The sequence below is a fragment of the Selaginella moellendorffii genome, unplaced genomic scaffold (assembly GCF_000143415.4).
Source record: "Selaginella moellendorffii unplaced genomic scaffold, v1.0 SELMOscaffold_49, whole genome shotgun sequence".
In the NCBI taxonomy this organism is placed as follows: Eukaryota; Viridiplantae; Streptophyta; class Lycopodiopsida; order Selaginellales; family Selaginellaceae; genus Selaginella; species Selaginella moellendorffii.
Window position 1 is genome coordinate 745,852 of NW_003314310.1, and position 18,151 is coordinate 764,002.

An 18,151-nucleotide genomic window follows, 5' to 3' on the forward strand; every position below is an offset into this window, starting at 1 on the left:
CTCCAACTCGGGTCCATCTCGGACTCCACTTCGGACTCCAACTTGAGTCCATCTCGGACACTTCCACATGTCATGTGTTGGTCCTTTTGGGTCCCTTTTTGGAGCCTCGCTTTTTGCTCGCTTCATGCTCGTTTCTCGAGCACTTCGTTGGGAGTTCCACTCCCGCTCTTGACTTTTCAAGTTGGAGCTTTTGGTCCAAACGTGTTATGCTCGTTTGGCTTTCGCTTTGGCCAATACCACATGGCGCCCCTCCGGCTCCACTTTGGGGCCTAGGGATTTTGTGTCTCACAACTCCACCACCCATAGACGAAGTTCGATGTCCTCATCGAACGGTAAACCATTTTATAAAGTAACATCCGCATGTGTTACCATTTCCATCCTTGGCACCTAGCCAATATTTGTCAATGGTTGACATTGAAGGCTCACCATGCCTTTTGCATATTCCTCAATGGTTTGACTCCAAAGGCTCACCATGCCTTGCCCATCCTCTAAGGAGGGTAGTCTCTCCAACTTAGAGACTGATTAGACCACATGTAGTGGTTCTCTCCTTTCCTTGGTTTAGTTCTCGCTAAACCTCTTAGAGACCCTTCTCTAAGTCAATCCCGCTACTCCTTCTCGAGTGGTCTCATTTTCCCTCGACATAATCCATGCACCTTGGAACTTTTAATTCTGACTTCTCGAAGTCAATTTCCTAGGTGTCTCCGACACCTTGCATTGCACATATTGTGCAACTCCACTTCCTCATCCTAGGAAGTTCTCCACTTGAGGGCACCATCATCCTCTGTTCGATTTCATGCCACCTTTGTGCACTGAGTTCCAGTTATCATATTTTGGTGCTAGGGCTGTCCATGGCCCTATCTTTTGGCTACTTTGCCGCTCCCTCACTTGGAGCTTTTACTTCGCCAAATTGGAGCACTTAGGAATCCATCCTTAGAAGTCCACTTCCTTTCCCACAAACCGTTAGCATCAAACTCATTAGTGTTCCTTGGCTAACTTTGCCATTTGGATCCCTTCCATTAAATTCCATGGCCCAAACTTGGCCACCAGTCCTTTGCTCCTACCCTTGATTGTTGCACCCAACAATATAGGATCGCTACCTCCATTTTTGAGGTATCCTTTCGGTTCCATAGCAAAGACTCTTCTTTGCCAAGTTCGGAGGATGTTCACCCCTAGCACGTCTCTTTAGCATCTTTTGCTATGGGCTCTATCCACGGCCCAACTTCGTGACCCTCCCATGGGTCTCTTATAGAGACTACTTTCCTCGGATTCACTATGCCATCGCACGGACATAGTTTATTTCCGTTAGGTGCTCTTCCCACTTGGTCATCATGACCAAGCCACACCACCTTAAACAGTTCAATTTTAACATTTTGAACCAGGAACTTCATTCCTTAGCCAACCAAGGACCTTGTCCTCATTTGGCCATAATATCACCTAGTGATCTCACCTTGGCACTTTAACAGAGTTGCCAAGAGGTACTTGGTCTTCTAGACCTTCAAGTTGTTGACTATAACCCCGGGGGCATCCCCCACACTTGGCGATGCACCCAAGCCAGCCCTTACGGCCAAGGGTTCATAGCAACCGAGATTAGGTGTCCCCATCTCGCTCACCACGTCCTTGGTGCCACCTGCACCAAAGCGTTCAAGTTAGATATGCCGAGCTTTCACACTAAGCAATCTAACCGTGCATCACGACTCCGAGGCATCCCTCGCTTGGCGGTGTGCCCAAACCAGTCTCCCCACTGAGAGTCCATGACCACCGAAATATGAGTGTCCTCATATTCCAAACCATCACCACGCCCTAGTGATTTGGGACTCGAACCCAAGCACTAGAGAGTCGGGACTCGAACCCAACCTCCGTATATGCATCTACGGACGGCATCACACAAGATGCCTGGCGTGACTCCCCACGCCGGTGCACCAACTTATTTTTAAAGCGCGCTACAGATCACAGCTTAGGAACCTAGTTCCTCCACACTGCCAAGTCCTCTCACTTGACATGTCTGTGATCATGCATGGACTCCTCCATGCTCGGCCCCATGGCCCACCCTTTTTGAAGTTATCACCTTCAACTAGGGTATTTGTTCCCCCGACGTGCCAATCTCGCTTGGCAAGTCCTTCGACCACTGTAACATGGTTCCTGCATAAGCGTGAAAGTCCTTGACCATCGACTTTCGTTCAAAGCCCTCTCTTTGAACACTCGGGAACTACTTCCCTAACCTTGATAGCCTTGCCTCATGGCAAGCTTCAAGACCACGCTTCTGCTGCGCCACTCTGATTTCGCGCGTTCCATGAACCATTTACACTTGGCCTTTCTAGGTACTAAGCTACCTAGAATCGTCTTTGGGAACCTTGAAGGAACTCTGTCCCTCAGCTTGCTAAGGCCTCCCTTTTTGCAAGCCTTCCAAATGCCACATAGTCTAACATGGACAATCCCATAACTTAGACTCTCCATGGCATCACGGTTGCTAGCGGCAACACCCTCGAGCCCCCACTTGATTCTCCACTCCCAGCTGGCATAACCAACCTTGGTTATGCCCTTCGATTTCTATGGTTCAGTTCCATCCCAATACTACTTGCCTTTTGGCCCCATATGTTTCTTTTGGTTATTCTCCTCCAGACCAGGAGGATAGCTTTGCACTTTCTATCATGCCTTAGCAAGTATTCTTAGGGATGAACCTACCCAATAGCCCAGGGAGTGGTTCCTCAATTCGGGTATGCTCACCTTATAATCCCATACACTGGGGTTACATTGTTGCTTATGGGCCTTTACATGCCCATCACTAGCCTTGCCAAAATTCCATTCTTGGCTTTGTCCAACTCGGGTAGACAGTCCTCTCCTGTCTCCGCAACCTTGGACATTTGGATAGCACCTTCTATCCATCATTCGCTAGGGACTTAGTCCCTTGGGCTTTATCCATTGCCCTCGCGACATCAAACACCACCTTCTGGTGTTCTAGAGTGTTCGGGTGTCCCAATGATGGCTTTCTTGACAATGAGTATTTCCTTTTATGACATTGACTTACTATATCGCAACACAAGCAACTTATCCCCCGTAAGGGTATATCCAACTTCCCTATGCTATTAAGAAGTCTTGGGTAGCTACTTTCTACCCGTTTAACCAGTTATTTTGCACCTCTTGCTTAGTTGCCTCATAGTTGTCAAGTCCTACAACTCATTGTTTGGTGCTTTCATACCTCCATCATTATCTGGGTCACCGCACTTCAACTGCATGCTCTGCAGCTTAGGCTATGCCATTCCCATTTCCATTGGGATTCCTTTGGCAAGGGGTTCTCATGAACCCACCAACATAGCCTCAAGGTATCACACCTTGGCACATTTGGTGTCTCCACACCATCGGCTCCACGAGCCTACCTCTATGACACTTCCCCTTGGTGTTTATGTCTTTGCCAAGACCAACACCGCTCTTTCTCATGCCAACCATCCGTTAACACTGCACCATAGAGGTCACACACAACTTTGTGTCAAAGTTGTTTTCTTCTGGGAACACCTTTCCCATAACTTTAGCATGGCACATTTTGCCATCGATGAGATACCCTCTGTTCTCATCCCTGGATCCTATGATCCCCCCCCATCCTTTGTGGGGTACAACACACCTCAGTCCAAATGCTTCCTTTAGTCCTTTTAGGACCATCCCTTGACTCTACTTGAGTCATCAGCAGTTTTGGACTTGGTTAATCCACAGACCCTTAAGGTCCTACTTGTGAGGCACTAGCTCACTGGAATACACTTCTTGCATTCCTGTCCTACTCAAAAGGACTATTTTCACAAGTGTTACTCCGACACTTGATTTTGTTCTCTGGGGGCAACTTTTGCCCCTTAGGACTACTTGTCCATGCGATGAGAATACCACTCATCTCTAAGTACACCCCCCAACTCCTTGGGTTGTTCCAGCATTTATTAAAGGTAGCCCCGGCTACCATTTCAAGGACTTGAGTCCTCTTCCGTATTTGACCTCCCACAGTCATTACCTCTGGTCTCACATTCATGAGCACCAACCCCAACTATATGAGGATAATCTTGTGACTCCTTTATTGTTTTGGAGTCTCTATCTTTCCCGTGATCCCAACTTTAGTTGTTTACCACAACAACTTTAGCCAATTTGCTGAGACAAATGCTCATCCGGATCACATCCTCAACTCAATGAGGAAAACCTTGCACTGTTCCCAAGATCCCAAAGTCGTTCCATTATTGGCCCTTTTTTATCCACCACCTCGTCTACAAGTTCACACATGAACTGTAATGGAGAGCCATGTCTTCCCGACTTGCTGCTCCTCAAGGATAGGCCCACTCCTCGGACCTTCCGATGCCAACATCAATGGTGATATACTTGGGCACCAATAAAAGTCGGACTAAGGAACAGCTCCGATACCAAGTTGTAAGCGACTAAATTTTCCATTCTACTTTAGTCACTTAACCACACCTCTAACCACTTGGAGGAGTCTCATTCACAACCTCCATAAGTCCAATCTAGGACTTGGGACTTGCTAGCCCCGAGAATGGCATCCATGCCACTCAACATTTGCACTTGGTCCAAGTGCTCCACGTGTCCGATCCCATGACCGACACTCAAAGGTACCACCGACATAGCAGCCCGTTACGCTAAGGCCATGCCCAATCACCTTTGCCACACTGGTAGTCCAATACCACTTGCATCACCGTCTTGGCTCTCCAAGACTAGGCAAACCATCCGTCAGTGGTCATCTCAGATCCACTCCTTAGCATCCTTAGGATGCCCACCGACAAGGGGAATAGCCTTCCCCAATATCCCTCTGTCAGTCCCCACTAAGTCCCTTTCTGCCCCTGGCCATGTTTGCCAACACTGCCACTGGATCGAGACCCACAGGCCCGACTACTAAGTCCCACGGTCCTCTGGGACTTCCTCACCCCACGACTGTGTCCTTGGTCACTACCCCAGAGGACTGCTCCTCTTCCTTTCCACAGTCTGGGCCTTCGGGGCAACATTTTGGAACACCGTGGCCTTACGCGAGCCACCTGGGTACTCTCCTCGTCTTCTGCCCTTGGGTGCTCTAGCCATGGGCTTAGAGCGAGGTTCCGTTGAGCCACGACAGGTATCCAAGTAGGTAGTGCCACCCACACTTGGACTGGGAGCATCGGCCAGTCGATCTCCCGGGGGAACTAGAGCCGGCTCTTGAACACTTCACCAAGTTACCCCGCTTGTCGGTCTGTGTTCACTCTAGTCTTGGACTTCCCAGTGGGCAGCTCATCACCCAACACTGGGTCCGGCCTTCCTGGGCCAAACTGGCCTTTCCTGGCCAAACTAGCTCCACTGCAGTCCTCCCCCTACTATACTTTTGGAGCTCACCAAACCCCCCAGGGTCTGGGAGACGAACGCTTTGGGCTTTCACCCTCTCAGGCTCCGGACTCGGACTCGGACTCGGACTCGGACTCAGACTCGGACTCGGACTCGGACTCGGGCTCGGTCTCGTTCTCGGTCCCGATCTCGGTCTCGGTCTCGGTCTCGGTCTCGGTCTCAACTTCGGACTCCATCTCGGACTCCATCTCGGACTCCATCTCGGACTCCATCTCGGGTCCATCTCGGACTCCATCTCGGGTCCATCTCGGACTCCATTTTGGGTCCATCTCGGACTCCATTTCGGGTCCATCTCGGACTCCATCTCGGACTCCATTTCGGGTCCATCTCGGGTCCACCTCGGACTCCATCTCGGACTCCATCTCGGACTCCATTTCGGGTCCATTTCGGGTCCATCTCGGGTCCACCTCGGACTCCATTTCGGACTCCATCTCGGGTCCATCTCGGACTCCATTTCGGACTCCATCTCGGGTCCATCTCGGACTCCACTTCGGACTCCAACTCGGGTCCATCTCGGACTCCACTTCGGACTCCAACTTGAGTCCATCTCGGACACTTCCACATGTCATGTGTTGGTCCTTTTGGGTCCCTTTTTGGAGCCTCGCTTTTTGCTCGCTTCGTGCTCGTTTCTCGAGCACTTCGTTGGGAGTTCCACTCCCGCTCTTGACTTTTCAAGTTGGAGCTTTTGGTCCAAACGTGTTATGCTCGTTTGGCTTTCGCTTTGGCCAATACCACATGGCGCCCCTCCGGCTCCACTTTGGGGCCTAGGGATTTTGTGTCTCACAGCCTAGTGACTACTTTTTTGGACTTACCATACCATTGCATTGACATCATTGATTTTCCTTTAGGTGTCTTTCCCATTTAGTCACTTTGACTAAGTCATACTATTACCAACAGTTCAAATCACCACTTTGAACTAAAAATCTTATTTCTTAACCAAATAAGAACCTTGTCTTTATTTAGCCACAAGATCACTTAGTGATTTCACTTTAGCACCTTAACAGATTTGCCAATAGGTACTAGGTTTTCCAAACTTTTAAATTGTTGACTATGACCCTGGGGGCATCTTCCACACTTGGCGGTGCACCTAAGCAAGCCCTTTCAACCAAGGGTCCATAGCAACTGAGACTAAGTGTCTCATCTCATTTACCACGTTCTTGGTGCCACTTTCACCAAAGTGTTCAAATTAAATATGTTAAGCCATATTGAGCAATTTAATCGTGCATCACGACTTCGGGGCATCCCCCACTTGGTTGTGTGCCCAAGTCAATCTCCTTTCTAAAAGTCTATAACCACCGAAAAAAGAGTGTCCTTATATTCCAAACCATCACCATGCTCTAGTGAGTTGGGACTCAAACTCATGCACTAGAGGGTTGGGATTTGAATCTCTGTATATGCATTTATGGATGGTATCACCCAGGATGCCTAGCGTGACTCCTCACGCTAGTGCACCAACTTATATTTAAAGTGCATTACAGATTACAACTTAGGAACTTAGTTCCTCCATATTGTCAAGTCTTATCATTTGACAAGTCTGTAATCATGCATGGACTTTTCTATGCTTGGCCCCATGGGCCACCCCTTTTGAAGTTAGCACTTTCAACTAGGGTATTTGTTCTCCCAACTTGCCAATCTCACTTAGCAAGTCATCCAACCAACATAACATGGCTTCATGCATAAGTGTGAAAGTTCTTGATCATCGACTTTCATTTAAAGCTATCCCTTTGAACACTTGGGAACTACTTCCCCAACTTTGATAGCCTTGCCTTATAGTAAGCCGCAAAACCACGCTTCTGCTGCGCCACTTTGATTTTGTGCATTCTATGAACCATTTATATTTGGCTTTTTAGGTCTTAAGCTACCTAAAACTGTATTTGGGAACCTTGAAGGAACTCTGTCTCTTAGTTTGCTAATGTTTCTCATTTTGCAAACTGTTTAATTGCTATATAGTTTAATATGAACAATTCCATACTTTAGACACTCCATGGCATCACAGTTGCTAATAAGAACACGCTCGAGCACCCACTTGATTCTCCACTCCGAACTTGCATAACCACCTTTGGTTATGCCTTTCAATTTCTATAGTTTGGTTCTATCCCTTTACTACTTGTTTTTGGCTTTATACACTTCTTTCGGTTATTCCAAATTAAGAGGATAGCTTTGCACTTTCTACTATACCTTAGTAAGTATTCTTAGGGATGAATTTACCCAATAGCCTAGAGAGTGGTTCCTCAATTTAGATATGCTCACTTTATAATCCCATATACCGGGATTAACATTACTACTTAAGGGCCTTTATATCCCATACCAAAATCCCTTTTTGGCTTTGTCAAATTTGGATAGACGAACTTTTCGTGTCTCCGCAACCTTAAACGTTAGATAGCACCTTCTATTAAGGACTTAATCCCTTAGGCCTTATCTAATGCCTTCCTGATACTAAACACCATTTCCTAGTGTTTTAGAGTGTTTGGGTGTCTCAATGATGGCCGTTTTTTGACAATGAACATTCCCTTTACGACATTGATTTATTATATTACAACATAAACAATTTATCCCCCATAAGGTATATCTATCTTCCTTATCCCAATAAAAAGTTTTGGGTAGTTAATTTTTACTAATTTAATTAATTATTTTGCATCTTTTGCTTAGTTGCCTTATAATTGTCAAGTCCTACAACTCATTACTAGTGCTTTCACACTTTCATCATTATTTGGGTCACCACACTTCAACCACATGCCTTTCAGCTTAAACTATGTCATTCCCATTTCCATTAAGATTCCTTTATGAAGGGGTTCTTATGAACCCACCAACTTGATCTTAAAGCATCACACTTTGGCCCATTCGGTGTTTCCATACCATTGACTCCACAAGTCTATCTTTATGATACTTCTGTGAGACATAAGATCCTTAGGCCCCAAAGTGGAGCTAAAAGAGCACTGTGAGACACAAAATCCCTAGGCCCCAAAGTGGAGCCGAAAGGGTGCCATGTGGTAGTGGCCAAAGCGAAAGCCAAACGAGTATAACACGTTTGGACTAAAAGCTCCGACTTGAAAAAGTCAAGAATGGGAGTGGAACTCCCAACGAAGTGCTCAAGGAATGAGCATAAAGCAAGCAATAAGCGAGGCTCCAAAAAGGGACCCAAAAGGACCAACACATGACACGTGGAAGTGTCCAAGATGGACCCGAGTTGGAGTTCGAAGTGGAGTCCGAGAAGGACCCCGAGATGGAGTCCGAGGTGGAGTCCGAGGTGGACCCGAGATGGACCCGAGATTGAGTCCAAGACGGACCCGAGATGGAGTCCAAGATGGACCCGAAATGGACCCGAGATGGAGTCTGAGATGGAGTCCGAGATGGACCCGAGACGGACCCGAGATGGAGTCCGAGATGGAGTCCGAGATGGACCCGAGATGGAGTCCGAGATGGAGTCCGAGATGGACCCGAGATGGAGTTCGAGCTAGACCCGAGATGGAGTCCGAGATGGAGTCCGAGATGGAGTCCGAGATGGAGTCCGAGATGGAGTCCGAAGTCGAGACCGGGACCGAGACCGAGACCGGGGCTGAGACTGAGACCGGGGCCGAGACCGAGGCCGAGGCCGAGACTGAGGTCGAGCCCGAGCCCGAGTCCAAGTCCAAGTCCGAGTCCTAGTCCAAATTCGAGTCTGAGAGGGTGAAAGCCTAAAGTGTTCGTCTCCCAAACCCTGGGGGGTTTGGTGAGCTCCAAAAGTATAGAAGGGGGAGGACTGCAGTGGAGCCAGTTTAGCCAGGAAAGGCCAATTTGGCCCCAGAAGGCCGGACCCAGTGTTGGGTGATGAGTTTCCCACTGGGAAGTCCAAGACTAGAGTGAACACGGACCGACAAGCGGGATAGCTTGGTGAAGTGTTCAAGAGCCGGCTCTAGTTCCCTCGGGAGATCGACTGACCGATGCTCCCAGTCCAAGTGTGGGTGGCACTACCTACTTGGATACCTGGCGTGGCTCAACGGAACCTCGCTCTAAGCCCATGACTAAAGCACCTAAAGGCGAAAGGCAGTGTAGCGCATGTGATCATGGGATGAGATTTGGATATACTGTCACCGTGGATCCTTGGAACCTTGGAGGATAAATGGGGATAAAATAGCCACTAAGGGCTCTCTCATCAAGCAATTGCCCCTTTTCCAGTTGGCTTAAGAGGAGAGAGATAAGGTGCGCTACAATTGGTATCGGAGCAAATGGCACGGGTTCGATTCCCATTGATTAGTGGCTACTTAAAAGTATAATATACCCTTGAGCAAGGTATATTCCTTATATTCCTACGTGGAGTATCCACGGACGAAGGTATCCACCGTGGGACTGCGGTACAGGTGGATGACTAGTTGCCTCACATGGAATAGCTGGTCTACACAATGGAAGGATTGGTAGATTGAGTGCGGAAATGGAGGTGCTGGTTCCCCTTGGCTCAGTAGGGGTTGCTAGTCAATAGTCAATGAGGACATTGACATCTCTAAAGGGGGGGTGAGTGTAGCGCATGTGATCATGGGATGAGATTTGGATATACTGTCACCGTGGATCCTTGGAACCTTGGGGGATAAATGGGGATAAAATAGCCACTAAGGGCTCTCTCATTAAGCAATTGCCCCTTTTCCAGTTGGCTTAAGGGGAGAGAGATAAGGTGCGCTACAGGCGGGGAGAGTACCCATGAGGCTTGCATAAGGTCACTGTGTTCCGAAATGTTGTCCCAAAGTCCTAGATTGTGGAAAGGAAGAGGAGTAGCCCTCTGGTGTGGTGACCAAGGACACAGTCACACGGTGAGGAAGTCCCAAGGGACCATGGGACTTAGTGGTCAGGCTTGTAAGCCTTGATCCAGTGGTAGTGTTGGCGAACACGGCCAAGGACAGAAAGGGACTTGGTGGGGACCAGAAAGGAGATATTGGGGAAGGCTATTTCCCATGTTTGCGGGCATCTTGAGGATGCTAAGGAGTGGATTTGGGATGACCACTCATGGACGGATGGCCCAGTCTTTGAGAGACGGGACTATGATGCAGGTGGTGTTAGACCACCGGTATGACCAAAGTGAATGGGCATGGCCTAGCGTAATGGGCCGATATGTCGGGGGTACCTTGGGGTGTCAGTCATGGGGTCGGACACGTGGAGCACTTGGACCAAGTGCAAAGGCTGAGTGGCATGGATGCCATTCTTGGGGCTAGCATGCCCCAAGTTCTAACTGAGACTTATGGAGGTTGTGAATAAGACTCCTCCAAGTGGTCGGAGGTGCGGTTAAGTGACTAAAGTAAAATGGAAAAATTAGTCACTTACAATTTGGTATCAAAGCTGTTCCTTAGTCTGACTTTTATTGGTGCTCAAATATATCACCACTGGTGTTGGCATTGGAAGGTCTGAGGAGTGCGTCTATCCTTGAGGAGTAGCAGGTCGGGAAGACATGGCTCTCTATTACAGTTCATGTGTGAATTGGTAGACAAGGTGGTAGATAGAAAAGGGCCAATAAAGGGAACGACTTTGGGATCTTGGGAACAGTAGAAAGGTTTCCCTAGAGAGTTGAGGATGTGATCCAGATGAGCGTTTGATGTAGCAAACGGGCTAATGTAGTTGTGGTAAACAACTATAGTTGGGATCACGGGGAAGATAGAGACTCCAAAAACAATAAAGGAGTCACAAAATTATCCTCACATAGTTGAGGCTGGTGCTCATGAAGGTGAGACCGGAATGAATGACCATGACAGGTTAAGTATAGATGAGGACATGAGTCCTTGAAGTGGTAGCCAATGTTACCTTTTATAAATGTTGGAACAAACCCAAGGAGTTGGGGGTGTGCTCAAAGGATGAGTTGGTATTCTCATCACATGGATAAGTGGTCATAAGGGGCAAAAGGTTGCCCCTAGAGAACAAATCAAGTGTCGGAATAACACTTGCAAAGATGGTCCTTGTGAGTAGGACATAAATACAAGGAGTTGTATTCCAGTGAGCTAGCACCTCAAAAGTAGGACCTCATGGGTCGTCGAATTAGCAAAGTCCAAAAAGTTGAATGACTCCAATAAAGTCAAGGAATAATCCTAAGGGATTGATGGAAGCATTGGATTGAGGTGTGTGGTGCCCCACGAAGGATGGGGAGGATCTTGAGATCCAAGCATAAGAATAGTGTGTATCTCATTGATGGCAAAAGGTGCCATGTTAAAGTCATGGGAAAGAGTTTCCTGAAAGTGCAGTGCTAATGGATAATTGGCATAAAAGACAACCATATTGGTCTTGGCAAAAAGACTTAGACACAAGTAAGAAGTGTCATAAAGGTAGGCTTGTGGAGCCGATGGTGTGGAGACACCGAAGGTGCTAAGGTGTGTTGCCTTGAAGTCAAGTTGGTGGGTTTATGAGAACCCCTTGCTAAAGGAATCCCAATGGAAATGGGAATGGCATAGCCTAAGCTAAAAAGTATACGGTTAGAGTGTGGTGACCCAGATAATGATGGAGGTGTGGAAGCACCAGCAATGAGTTATAAGACTTGACAACTATGAGGCAACTAAGTAAAAGGTGCAAAATAATTCGTTAAACTAGTAGAAGGCAACTACCTAAGACTTCTTATTGGGATAAGGAAGTTAAATATACCCTTATGGGGGATAAATTGCTTATGTTGTGATATAGTAAATCAATGTTGAAAGGGGAATGCTCATTGTCAGAGAGACCATCATTGGGACACCCAAACACTCTAAAACACCAGAAGGTGGTGTTTGGTGTCATGAGGGCAATGGATAATGCCCAAGGGACAAAGTCCCTAGCGAATGATGGATAGAAGGTGCTATCCAAATGTCCAAGGTTGTAGAGACGAAAGAAGTCCGTCTACCCAAATTGGACAAAGCCAAAAAGAGGATTTTGGTGAGGCTAGTGATGGGCATATGAAGGCCCATAAGTAGCAACGGTACTCCCAGGGTGTGGGATTACGAGGTGAGCAAACCCGAATTGAGGAACCACTCCCTAGGTGGTCGGGTAGGTTTATCCCTATGAATACTTGCCAAGGCATGGTAGAAAGTGCAAAGCTATCTTCCTAGTCTAAAGGAGAATGACCGAAGGAAATATATAAGGTCAAAAGGCAAGTAGTAAAGGGATAGAACCGAACCATAGGAATTGACAGGCATGACCAAGGGTGGTTATGCAAGTTGGGAGTGGAGAATCAAGTGGGCGCTCAAGCATGTTGTTACTAATGACTGGGATGCCATGGAGAGTCAAAAACAATGGGAGTGTCTATGTTAGACTATATGGCTATTGGAAAGCTTGTGAAAGGAGAGGCCTTAGCAAGCTAAAGGGGCAGAGTTCCTTTGAAAGGTTCTCAAAGACAATTCTAGGTAGTTGGATACCTAAAAAGCCAAGTGTAAATGGTTCATAGAATGTGCGAAATCAGAGTGGCACAGCAAAAGTGTGGTCTTGAAGCTTGTCATAAGGCGAGGCTATCAAGGTTGGAGAAGTAATTCCTGAGTGTTCAAAGAGAGGGCTTTGAACGAAAGTCGATAGTTAAGGACTTTCACGCTTATGCATGAACCATATTACGGTGGCTGGATGACTTGCTAAGTAAGATTGACAAGTCGGGGGGAACAAATACCCTAGTTGAAGGTGCTAATTTAAAAAAGGGTGGCCCATGGGGCCAAGCATGGAGGAGTCCATGCATGATCATAGACATGTCAAGTGAGAGGACTTGGCAGTGTGGAGGAACTAGGTTCTTAAACTATGATCTGTAGCACGCTTAAAATATAAGTTGGTGCACTGGCATGGGGAGTCACACCAGGCATCTTGTGTGATGCCGTCCGTAGATGCATATACGAAGGTTGGGTTTGAGTCCCAACCCTCTAGTGCTTGGGTTCAAGTCCCAAATCACTAGGGCGTGGTGATGGTTTGGAATATGAGGACACTCATATTTTAGTAGTCATAGACTCTTAGTGGGGAGACTGGTTTGGGCACACCGCCAAGCGAGGGATGCCTCGGAGTCATGATGCACGGTTAGATTGCTTAGTGTGAAAGCTCAGCATATCTAACTTGAACACTTTGGTGCAAGGGGGCACCAAGGACGAGGTGAATGAGATAGGGACACCCAGTCTCAGTTGCTATGGACCCTTGGCTGGAAGGGCTGGCTTGGGCGCACCGCCAAGCTTGGGGGATGCCCCCGGGGTCATAATCAACAACTTAAAGGTCGAAGAGACTTAGTACCTATTGACAAACTTATTAAGGTGTCGAGGTTAGATCACTAGGTGATCTTATGGCTAAAACAAGGATAAAGTCCTTGTGAGGTTAAGGGATAAAGTTCCAAGTTCAAAATGTTGATTGGAACTATTGATGAAGGTGTGGCTTGGTCAAGGTGACCAAGTGGGAAGGACACCTAAGGGAAATGAGATATGTCAATACAATGACATAGTGAGTTCGAGGAAAGTAGTCTTTATAAGAGACCCATGGGAGGGTCACAAAGTTGGGTTGTGGATAGACCCCATAGCAAAAGATGCTAAAGAAACGTACTAGGGGTGAACACCCTCCGGACATGGCAAAGGAAAGTTTTTGCTATGGAACCGAAAGGATACCTCGAAAATAGAGGTAGCGATCCTATGTTGCTGGGTGCAACAATCAAGGATAGGAGCAAAAGACTAGTGGCTAAGTAAAGAGCCATGGGAATTATGGGAAAGAATCGAAATGGCAAAGTTAGGCCAAACACTAAGGTGTTAGGTGCTAACGGATTGTGGGAAATGCAATGTGTTCCCAAGGATGGATTCCTAATTGCTCCAATGTGGCAAAAGTGGAAGCTCCAAGGGTGGGAGCGGTAAGGTAGCCAAATGATAGGGACGTGGACAGCCCTAGCACAAATTATGATAACCGGAACTTAGTGCCAAAGGTGGCACGAAATCGAAGAGAGGATGATGTTGCCCTCGAATAGAGAACTTCCTAGGATGGGGAAGTGGAGTTGCACAATATGTGCAATGCAAGGTGTCAGAGACACCCAAGAAATTGACTTCGAGAAGTCAGAATTAAAAATTCCAAAGTGCAAGGGTTATATCGATGGAAAGTGAGACCACTTGAGAATAAATAGTGGGATTGAGTTAGAGAAGGTGTCTCTAATAGGTTTAGTAAGAACTAAACCAATAAAAGGAGAGACCCACCACAAGTGGTTGAATGAGCCTCTAAGTTCGAGAGGCTATGCTCCTTAGAGGATGGACAAGGCATGGTGAGCCTTTGGTGTCAAACCATAGACAAATATTGGCTAGGTGCCAAGGATGGAAATGGTAACATGTGTGGGTGTTACTTTATAAAAGGGTTTACCGTTCGATGAGGACATCGAACTTCGTCTATGGGTGGTGGGGTTTGTTATGAAATGGGGACACCCAGCCTTGTGAGCACAGCAGCACTCCATGCTGGGTCCACCTTTATTGCAGAAGACGGATCAAGAACAGAATGTGTCGGGGGTGATCACCTACAGAACCTAAACGGACGTGTCCCTTCTGCTGACGTGGCATCCCAGCTTGAGATTGCGGCTTAAGTCCTCAACACTCCCACTCGAGCTAAGCTGGGATCAGCCTTGAGCAACTGCACACCAAGAGCTTGGACATGCTTGGAGAATGCAGCTAGGGGTAGAGCTTTTGTGAAAACATCTGCCACTTGATCTCCCGTCGCACAATACACTAGCTCCATTGTCTCCATGGCAACCTGCTCACGAATAAAATGAAACTGTACCTGTATGTGCTTGGTACGTCCGTGATACTTCAGGTTCTTCGTCAAGGCAATTGCTCCCTGATTATCACAGAAGATAATCGTTGGAGTCTTCTGTGGATAATATACTCCACTCAATAGTTGCCTCAGCCAAACACACTCTTTGGCTGCTAAGGTAGTGGCCACGTACTCAGCTTCGGTGCTTGATAGTGCAATTGTTGGCTGCCTTTTACTGCACCAAGTAACTGCTCCACTACCAAGGCTGAACATATAGCCTAAAGTGGACTTCCTCTTGTCAACTTCACCAGCCCAATCAGCATCTGAGTATCCAATGAGCTGAATACCCCTAGGCTGCTGCTTGTAAACAAGACTATAGTTGGCAGTCCCCTTCAAATATCTGAAAATCCGCTTTACTGCTAACCAGTGCTGGTAGCCAGGATTTTCCAAGTGCTATGAAACTGCTCCCACTGCATAGGCTATGTCTGGCCTCGTACACACCATCAGGTACACTAAGCTTCCCACCATCTGCCTATATGGGATCCGCTTCATATGTTCCTGTTCAGCTGGTGTTGTCGGTGACATATCCTGTGAGAGTTTTAGACCAACCTCCATAGGTAAATCCTCTTGTCGTCTGGAACTGGTCTCAGCTTGCCAAACAGCTCTCTGATGTATGTCATGTGCCTGTTTGCTCCTGAGTCCACCCAGATTACTTCTGCTTTCAACAGACCATGTTTTGTCACCTGCTGATCCTCTAACGAAGCCATGAACAGACTGCCATGCTCGTCATCTGAATCAGCTGCTGCAAAGTTAGCCACTTGCTTGCCTTTGTCTCGCTTTCTAGCTTCCTTGGCTTTCTTTGCTTCTTCATTGGTGCAGTCTCTTGCCCAATGACCAGGTTTCTTGCAAATGTTGCAAAGGCCGTCGTTTTTCTTCTTCTTCTTCTTGGACTTGCTCCCACTGGTTCCATCAGTCCCTGGAGAATTCACTGGGCCCAACCTGTCCCACACTGTTGCAAATCGCTTGCCCTTTGAAGATTGACCAGCAAATAGCGCTTGATCTTGAGATCCAACTCCCTCATTGGTCTCCATCAAGATCTCTGCTGACTTCAACTGAAGGACCATTTCGTCAAATTTCTTTGACGAGTGAGTAGTCGCTGTTGTCAGAAGATACTTCGCCACGCCTTTGATGACAACCGACTTGAGCTTCGGTTCACTCACTGGTGTCTTCGTGATGCGTGCGATCTGGCTTGCTACCTTCCTCAACCTTCCAACAAAGGCTTGAATGGACTCACCTTCATGCTGTCTTACAGAACCGAGTTCTGTCTCTAAGTCCAGCAATGTGGTCTCATTCTCCTTTCCGAGGGTTGCTTTCAGGTTTTCCCAGTTCTCGTGCGCAGTCTTCGTGATGTCGAGATGGCAACTGAACACCTTGCCCAGGCCTCTGCCTAGAATGCCCAAGGCCTTGATGTTCTTTCCATCCCACTCTTTGCGGTCAGCCTTGTCCGTTGTGGGAGGGCGCGTCCAGGAACCGTCGACCACTGGCCACAGCTCCTTCTGCATAAAGTAGTACTCGAGTTGCTCCTGCCATCCGCTGAAATCCTTGCCATCAAAGATCTCTATGGCGTCGCGCACACTCCCCATCTTCAGGATCGTTCTTCACACGGGCTCTGATACCATGTTATGAAATGGGGACACCCAGCCTTGTGAGAGCAGCAGCGCTCCATGCTGGGTCCACCTTTATTGCAGAAGACGGATCAAGAACAGAATGTGTCGGGGGTGATCACCTACAGAACCTAAATGGACGTGTCCCTTCTGCTGACATGGCATCCCAGCTTGAGATTGCGGCTTAAGTTGTGAGACACAACATCCCTAGGCCCCAAAGTGGAGCCGAAAGGTTGCTGTGAGACACAAAATCCCTAGGCCCCAAAGTGGAGCCGAAAGGGTGCCATGTGGTAGTGGCTGAAGTGAAAGCCAAACAAGCATAACACGTTTGGACTAAAAGCTCCGACTTGAAAAAGTCGAGAGTGGGAGTGGAACTCCCAACAAAGTGCTCGAGGAACGAGCATGAAGCTAGCAATAAGCGAGGCTCCAAAAAGAGACCCAAAAAGACCAACACATGACACGTGGAAGTGTCCAAGATGGACCCGAGTTGGAGTCCGAAGTGGAGTCTGAGAAGGACCCCGAGATGGAGTCCGAGGTGGACCCGAGATGGAGTCCGAGATGGACCCGAGACGGACCCGAGATGGAGTCCGAGATGAACCCGAGATGGAGTCCGAGATGGAGTCCGAGCTGGACCCGAGATGGAGTTCGAGATGGAGTCTGAGATGGACCCGAGATGGAGTCCGAAGTCAAGATCGGGACCGAGACCGAGACCGGGGCTGAGACCGAGGACGAGGCCGAGACCGAGCCCGAGTCCGAGTCCGAGTCCGAGTCCGAGTCCGAGTCCGAGTTTGAGAGGGTGAAAGCCCAAAGCGTTCGTCTCCCAAACCCTGGAGGGTTTGGTGAGCTCCAAAAGTTAGTAGGGGGAGGACTGCAGTGGAGCCAGTTTGGCCAGGAAAGGCCAGTTTGGCCCCGGAAGGCCGGACCCAATGTTGGGTGATGAGCTGCCCATTGGGAAGTCCAAGACTAGAGTGAACATGGACTGACAAGCGGGATAACTTGGTGAAGTGTTCAAGAGCTGGCTCTAGTTCCCCCGGGAGATCAACTGGCCAATGCTCCCAGTCCAAGTGTGGGTGGCACTACCTACTTGGATACCTAGCGTGGCTCAACGGAACCTCGCTCTAAGCCCATGGCTAGAGCACCTAAAGGCGAAAGGCGTGGAGAGTACCTATGAGGCTTGCGTAAGGTCACTGTGACTAAAGTAAAATGGAAAAATTAGTCACTTACAACTTCTTACTTGTGTTTAGGTCTATGCCAAAACCAATACAGTTGTTTCTCATGCCAACTATTCGTTAGCATTGCACTATAGTGTTTACACACAGCTTTGTGTCAAAATTGCTTTTTTCTTGGATTTTATGATCCACTCCATCCTTCATGGGGCACAACACACTTCAATCCAAATGCTTCTACCAATCCTTTAGGACCATTTCTTGACTCTACTTGAGTTATCTAGCTTTTTGGACTTTGCTAAT